The sequence below is a fragment of the Myodes glareolus genome, chromosome 21, assembly GCF_982192425.1.
Source record: "Myodes glareolus chromosome 21, mMyoGla1.1, whole genome shotgun sequence".
Taxonomy (NCBI): domain Eukaryota; kingdom Metazoa; phylum Chordata; class Mammalia; order Rodentia; family Cricetidae; genus Myodes; species Myodes glareolus.
In genome coordinates, this window is record NC_142046.1 from 55,011,446 (window position 1) to 55,018,035 (window position 6,590).

General features: G+C 43.6%; 1 long non-coding RNA gene across 1 annotated transcript; it reads left to right on the forward strand.

Annotated features, from left to right (window-relative positions):
• The first annotated feature begins 1,495 nt into the window (after positions 1 to 1,495).
• LOC146890394 (uncharacterized) lies at positions 1,496 to 6,129 on the forward strand. Its single transcript, XR_014998796.2, has 2 exons — positions 1,496 to 2,025; positions 5,127 to 6,129. It is a non-coding gene; the product is annotated as an uncharacterized LOC146890394 (long non-coding RNA).
• The last annotated feature ends 461 nt before the right edge of the window (positions 6,130 to 6,590 follow it).

Consider the following 6,590-nt stretch of genomic DNA (forward strand, 5'->3'; position numbering starts at 1 on the left):
GGGTATAGTTCTCAGCACCTATATAATGGCTCATAACCATCTGAAACTCCAGTTCCAGAGGATCTGACACCTTCTTCCAGACCCCGGAAGCACCTGGTGTGTACATGGTGCAAGACATCCCCACAGACAAAATGCACAAACGTAAAAGAATGTTTTTCAATGCAATCCTGGGAGCACATAGGAAGTAGCATTTTCTTCTGTTAGAAATATCTAGGATGTTGACCTAGGAAGGCAGTTTGATCTGGGTCTGGAGAAGCAAGGAGAACATTCTATGTCTGTGTATACTTGTGTGTGCTCAGAGAGGGGTGGTGAGTTGGGGACAAGGGGTACAGTGTGGTGAGGGGGTCCAGGCAGGTCCAGGGAAGGAAGCTGGCATCCAGTCTATAGAGCTGTGTGTGTGTTAGGCTTTCCCTAGGATCTGGTGAAATGTTTTGCTTGGTTTTGTTTGGGACAAGTTCTCCCTTTGTAACCTAATCTGGCCTGAAAAATGCTTATATAGTTCAGGTAAGCTTTCTCCTGCCTCAGCCTCTGGAATGCTAGGATTATAGACATGTGACACCATGCCTATTTTCTCTGCAAAATTTGAAAAGAAGAATAAGGCTTTGACTTGTAGCGACATCAAGCTGGTTACAAGATGAAGGACGAATCTGAGACAAGAATTAGCCGGGTAAGGAGAGACAAAAACCTTCAGGAAGCAGAGCTGGAGAGATGGGGTGAAAAGACAAAGACGGAGACATGGTTTGGGGGGAAAGGTGAGAAGGGTAGATTCTATTTTCCCACTTGGATGAGCAAAGTGGAGACCCAAGTCACCGGGTGGCAAGGCCACAGGAACACTGTGAAAGGGGACGCATCTCAGGTGAGAGGCGGGGGCACGGGGCGGGCGGGCTCAGAGTTTGTTGAAAGTTAGGTAGATCTTGCCCACAGAATGTTTTTTATGAAAATGTTGAGTAAACATGGAACTGCAGAGGGAGCGCTCAAGGTGGGCGTGGTGGGTGGAGCCATGGTGTGGGCGGGGTTGGCAGGCAGTGGTTGAGGACTAGACAGGATTGGTCAGGAAGCCTCTTCCTCAGTGTTCCTGACAACACCCGATGAAGGGCTCAAGTGGAACACAAGACCACAGACAGAGCAACTGGGGAAGGGAGGAGAGAGAGAGAGAGAGAGAGAGAGAGAGAGAGAGAGAGAGAGAGAAAGAGAGAGAGAGAGAGAGGCCCTGTAGAAGTGGGCATTCTAGCACAGTGGAAACTGTTTTTTTGGTTTTTTTTTTTTGTTTGTTTGTTTTGTTTTCCTGGGAGAAGTCAAGTTCCTTAGCTCAGAGGATTTCTAGTAAACCCCAGGAAGGGGAGTTCAGTTACTGAGTACTGAAGACAAGATGTCGGAGGGTGCGGTGGGGCAGGGCAGGGAGTGGAGGAGGACTTGAGGCCCTTGGGGTGAAGTGAAAGGGTGTAGCTGTCTGGGGGGGGGGGGATGAAGATCACAGGGTTATCGGGTTCCCACATTAGGGCTCAAGTCACACCTCTTGGCATGCGGCTTTATTTTTCTTACCACATCCTTGACTGAAGCTTGTAAATCTGTAGGCCTGTTCCTTCAGCCCACTCAGACACCCATTCAAAAATCCGTAACGAATTGAAAGCTAGCGTTTGTCATCTCCCAGCGTCCCAGGTGGAAAAATAAGGAGGCCCCAAGTAGCTTCAGTTTGCCGGGTTTTCACTCTGAAGTCTCTCCCTTCAAACTGATTGCATCACTGCCTCCTGGAGTCCTCGACAGGTAGGATACCCCTCTTGTCTAACCCCGTTTCTTTCTTTCTGCAGGCAGAAAAATGACGAGCTGCCTGCAAGCAGCAGCTGAGGCACCCGGGGACCCGGGGCTCTGCACTGTTTCTTCCGCCCCCCGTTTCTAAGCCACACCCGGTGCCTGCCTGGGCTGAGCCACGAGAGAGGCATCCCTGATACCTGATGACAATCATCTCTGATTAGAGTACCACTGCACAGCCCTGGCGAGCTGGGCCACAGCTAATTAGCATGTGAGGTCAGTGTGCTGTTTACCGGAACTGTGCTAACAACTGTAGCTTTTTCCAGCGCGGGAGAGTCATTGTCAACCAGGAACCCCTCTCTCCATCAGTTTAGGGACAAGGCTGATATTTCTTAAGCACTACCACCATGACACATTAATGCATTGGTACCGAGAGTCCCTTTCAGTCCATGTTCCCACCTCTGTAAGCTGTCACTTTTAGATACGGTAGTAAAATCTGGTAATATTCTAGGTGGCTTAGTCCTTTAAAAGGAGTATCTTTGTAAACATTTATTGGTATACCAGGTAATGTTTCCAGTCTAAGAAATGAAGCTAAGATTGGCGTTGGCATGTGAAATAGAGAAGCACATGACACGATTAAGGTTAATGGAAATTAAAGCCACAAACTCTGCTTATGGTACCAATGTATTGTTCATAAACACAGTGAACTTAAAGATATAGATCCAGTTTCTGCTATAAAACCACCTGGTTTGAAATCATTTTCAAAATATTTTTTTTCTAAGATTTCTTTCATTCCTAGAGAGAACGTTCACGTAAGTTCTCATTCATCTATGGGGTGACATTGTCTGATCGCTTTAAGATACCACATAAGATTAGCATATCTTCCTTGTTTTTTATAGGCAAATTTATTCTCTCTCAGGACAGACAGACCGGGGATGCTACGGGATAGACTGTAGATGGATCTCTGTAACTGGTGCCTACCATTTCAGCATGACTTGGCTACTGAGAAAACTCTAAGACAGTTTATAAAGCCAGTTCCATTCTGGGGTACTTCTGCCAGAAAGTCAAGCCTTTAAAAAAAAAAGTCAACCTGACCACCTACTTTTCAAAGTTCCCATTCAAGTTCTTGGTGATATCAGTGTTGCTGAGGTCTCACTCTTTCCTGAGTCAACATCAGTTTCTCGGACTTTCCACAAAGAGAATTTTGAAGTAATTCTAAAAGCCCAGATATTTTTATATAGTTGGATGGCTTTTCACCAACTCTAACATTCAACATTTATAAGCATTTTAATTTATTTCCCCAATGAAAATGAAGGGTTATACATCTTGAAAATATGTGCTGTGTTCTTATTACCACCACATACAAGGGCCTCTTTGGGGGATATAGCTTTTTTTTCAATTTATTTATTTTCAATAAAGCCTACTAAGCATGTAGCATTTAATTTGGATGCTACTTAACATTAATTTATTTATATTTAATCATCAAAAACATTTCAAAGTGGGTTTCAGCAACTCTCTGCTCTAGGAACTCAATAATGACTTAAGCCCGATTGTCCATTTCCGTTTACATTCTTAATAGAAACAAACCCAACTTTTCCTCCTTAGCAAAAGTGGTTTTGTTTTGTTTTGTTTCCACTTTAAACAAAAACTCCCTCGCCAGGTGAAAAGTTGATTGCCAGTCTTTGGTCTGGAGGTAAATTTTACAGCTCCTTTAAATCCTTGGAAGTGGGTCTCTCATTGGAAGTGCTGACACAGCCTTACCCGTTATGTATCGGCATGAACTAGCCTGCTGTAATAAGCAGTTATTATGTATGTGTAAAGATAATGAGAGGCCATGTCTGAAGAGAGCTAATGTAAAATGCTAAGCAATTATAGTTGGTTACACAATACAGGTTAATATTCCTTCATATAGCAGGGCTGTTTTTTTTTTTCTTTTGTCCTCCAGAACTAATGAAAATTTTGAGACCTGACCATAATGATAAGCAGCGATTCACACGTCCTTTGTGTCAAAGCTGTTGCATTAATGCCTTCCCTTCATATAACATTTTGCATAGCCTAAAGCATCTATTAAAATCCTTTGTAAAATTCATGAAACAAAAGTGGTGGGTTGAGTCTAGGGGGAGAGAAAGTAAGCTGCTTATTAGCAAAAAGTCAAAAACACAGGGCCAATTACAGATCTGAACAAGAAGGGCTAAGGAACAGCACGGGGAGTAATTCTTTCTTCAGCCCAATGGGCTCAAGCGAGGGGCAGGTTGGATGGAAATAGAGCAACAGTGTGCGCAGTAATTAAACGGGAACGTTCGGTGTTAGAAACATCTCTGTCGCAATGGAAGGCAATGCTCAACTAAAAACAGTCTGATCTCACCAAGATGCTAAATTGGAAGGATTTAGGGGTTGCTCCCTAAAGGAGAGACTGGGGGTAGTGGAGAGGAGTGGGGGCTCAGGAGATATGTAAAGAATCCGTTTGGTATTTCAAATGCTCTAAATTAGCTTTTTAAAAAAGAGAGAGAGAGAGAGCGAGAGCATGGAAGAGAGACAGCGAGACTTCTTCCAGAGGCGGCCACAGAAAACTGAATAAACCACAATAAGATTGCCCTTTCTCTGTTATAAACTTGGCATTAAGCCTGTCATGTTCAATGACAGCCTACTGGGCCTCACGCTTTACCCTTTGGAATTTGAAAGATTGGCAGGTGTCATGATTTCCTTAACATAAAAGACCTTGCAGATAATGTGCACCGTGCACACTTATACTCCGTAACTCCACTTGCTCCGTCTGGGTCTCATCGGGGGAGCTTGCCTCTCAGGCTGCAGGCTGAGGAGCTGCCCAGCAATGGATCTGGCCCGAGGACAGCGTTTCCTGCTAGAGGGGCTTGTGGCGGAGGCTGTACTTTTACGGTTCTCCTTAGCAGTCTAAACATGTCCCACATTTACAATAATGAGCTGCCTTGTAGAGAGGGGCTCTCTGAGAGCATTGTTACTTTTCTTTGAAATGTTGAATGCAAACAGAATGGCTCTCTTCTGACTTAAGGCTACAAACCAGGTCCCGTTTAAACAATAATCCTCCCTCTTTGCAACCTCCTGCCCCAGCCAGATCCTTCCAATAACTCCAAAGGGGGAAACATTATTAACGATAAGAGGAACACAGCCTCTCATTGTGAGCTGAGGGCTCTGTGGCAGCTGGCACCCTCGATGGCACCTGTGTGCCACCACCTACCCTCACTTGAAAATAAATGTAGGAGCCTCTTCAGGGCACTCGGTTGCCAGAAGAGAAATCTGACATTTCTCTGCAAATGGCTATGGGTTAGGCACTAACCACTAAAATGTTTTAATAGGATTTCAGCAAAACTGATCTCACAGATTTTTATTTTTGTTTACAGGAAATCAAACAAAATGAGACAGACTGCTATGATAATTTCACATAAGCTCATCATCTGCCTTGAACATGTACCAAGCTCACGGTTAGTCTAGATTCGTCTGTACCTGCTCGCTGTTCACTTCCTATGCCCACTGTTCACCACCCACCCTGTAAGGTGGGAAGGAACCCTCCTTCCCCCTGCCCCACATCATAAGGTCACCACACCTGCCACCGTTCCAGTGGCTAGCTCCAAACCATAATAATTTGGCTTATTTTTTTCAACAGCTCTAGGAAAGTTTTTGAACTTTAGATCCTTTTAAGTTTTTGTGGAGAACCCATGAGCTGCACTTGTAAGCTAAGATCCCACATGCGAGAAAGTCCCAGGTTGCCTTCGCAGGAACTCGGGAAGCTGGGGTTTCCTCCCGCGAGTCACTCTCCTATCGTTTGTAAACCTTTGGCATCCAGATAAATGATCTAGTTCAGTAGGTTTACAAACCTACTCTGTGCTAATCACCGCCACGGCAGTGAGGGAAACAGGCAGGATCAAGCAAGGAAAGAAAGGTGGAGAAAATTTATCTCCTTTCTCCCACTGGTCCCTCCCTTTGCTGTACACTTTGCAAGGATGATGTTATTTTTATTTCCTTTTATATTGGTGTTTCATACTATATGTGCAGGCATATATATTTTCTGTTTTCAACTTTGATATCACTAATGTCTATTAATTGCCCTTAAAGATATATTTGCTAGATCTATTATCTTTACATGAACTATGAAGTGCCCCAAAGCCACTGGTAAAGAACACCAGACACTGCAAGGAGAAATAAATACTCAGTCCCCATATTTCAAGACAGGATTTCTATGTGTAACAGCCCTGGATGTCTTGGAACGAACTCTTGCTGACCAGGCTGGCCTCGAACTCACAGAGATCTGCCTGTCTGTGCCTCCAAGTGCAGGAATGAAAGGCGTGCACATCACTATAGTTATTTGGCTTTGTTTGGGCTTTATAAAATGTTATGTCATATACACTCTTTGGAGTTGGATTTTCTCATTCAACCCTAAGATTCATTCATCGTGTGTGTTTGTGTGTGTGTGTGTGCATACCTATGCTGTTATGTCATTAATTTTCCCTACCACATAATAGTCCATTATGTGAACATAACACAATTTCTTATTCACCATTCGGTGGATATTGGGTAATTTCAAGGGTTTCTTCTTGCTTGTTTGCTATCATTATAGACACTGAACTTTTATTTTTGTTTCCTGGTGCACTTATGAAAGAATTCCTGTACATCTGATAGTTTTCTTCCTCCTAAGAATCCCACAAATAGCACAACAAACTCCACAAATCACGGAGAATTTTTAAAAATTATCTTTTCTACTAACAGGGCCAGTGAGTTCCTTGGACTAAATTAATCTCATGAATTAAGCTAAAAAAATAAAAGTTAAAAACCATTACCTTTCATGAATATAGGGCAGTGAGGTTGTA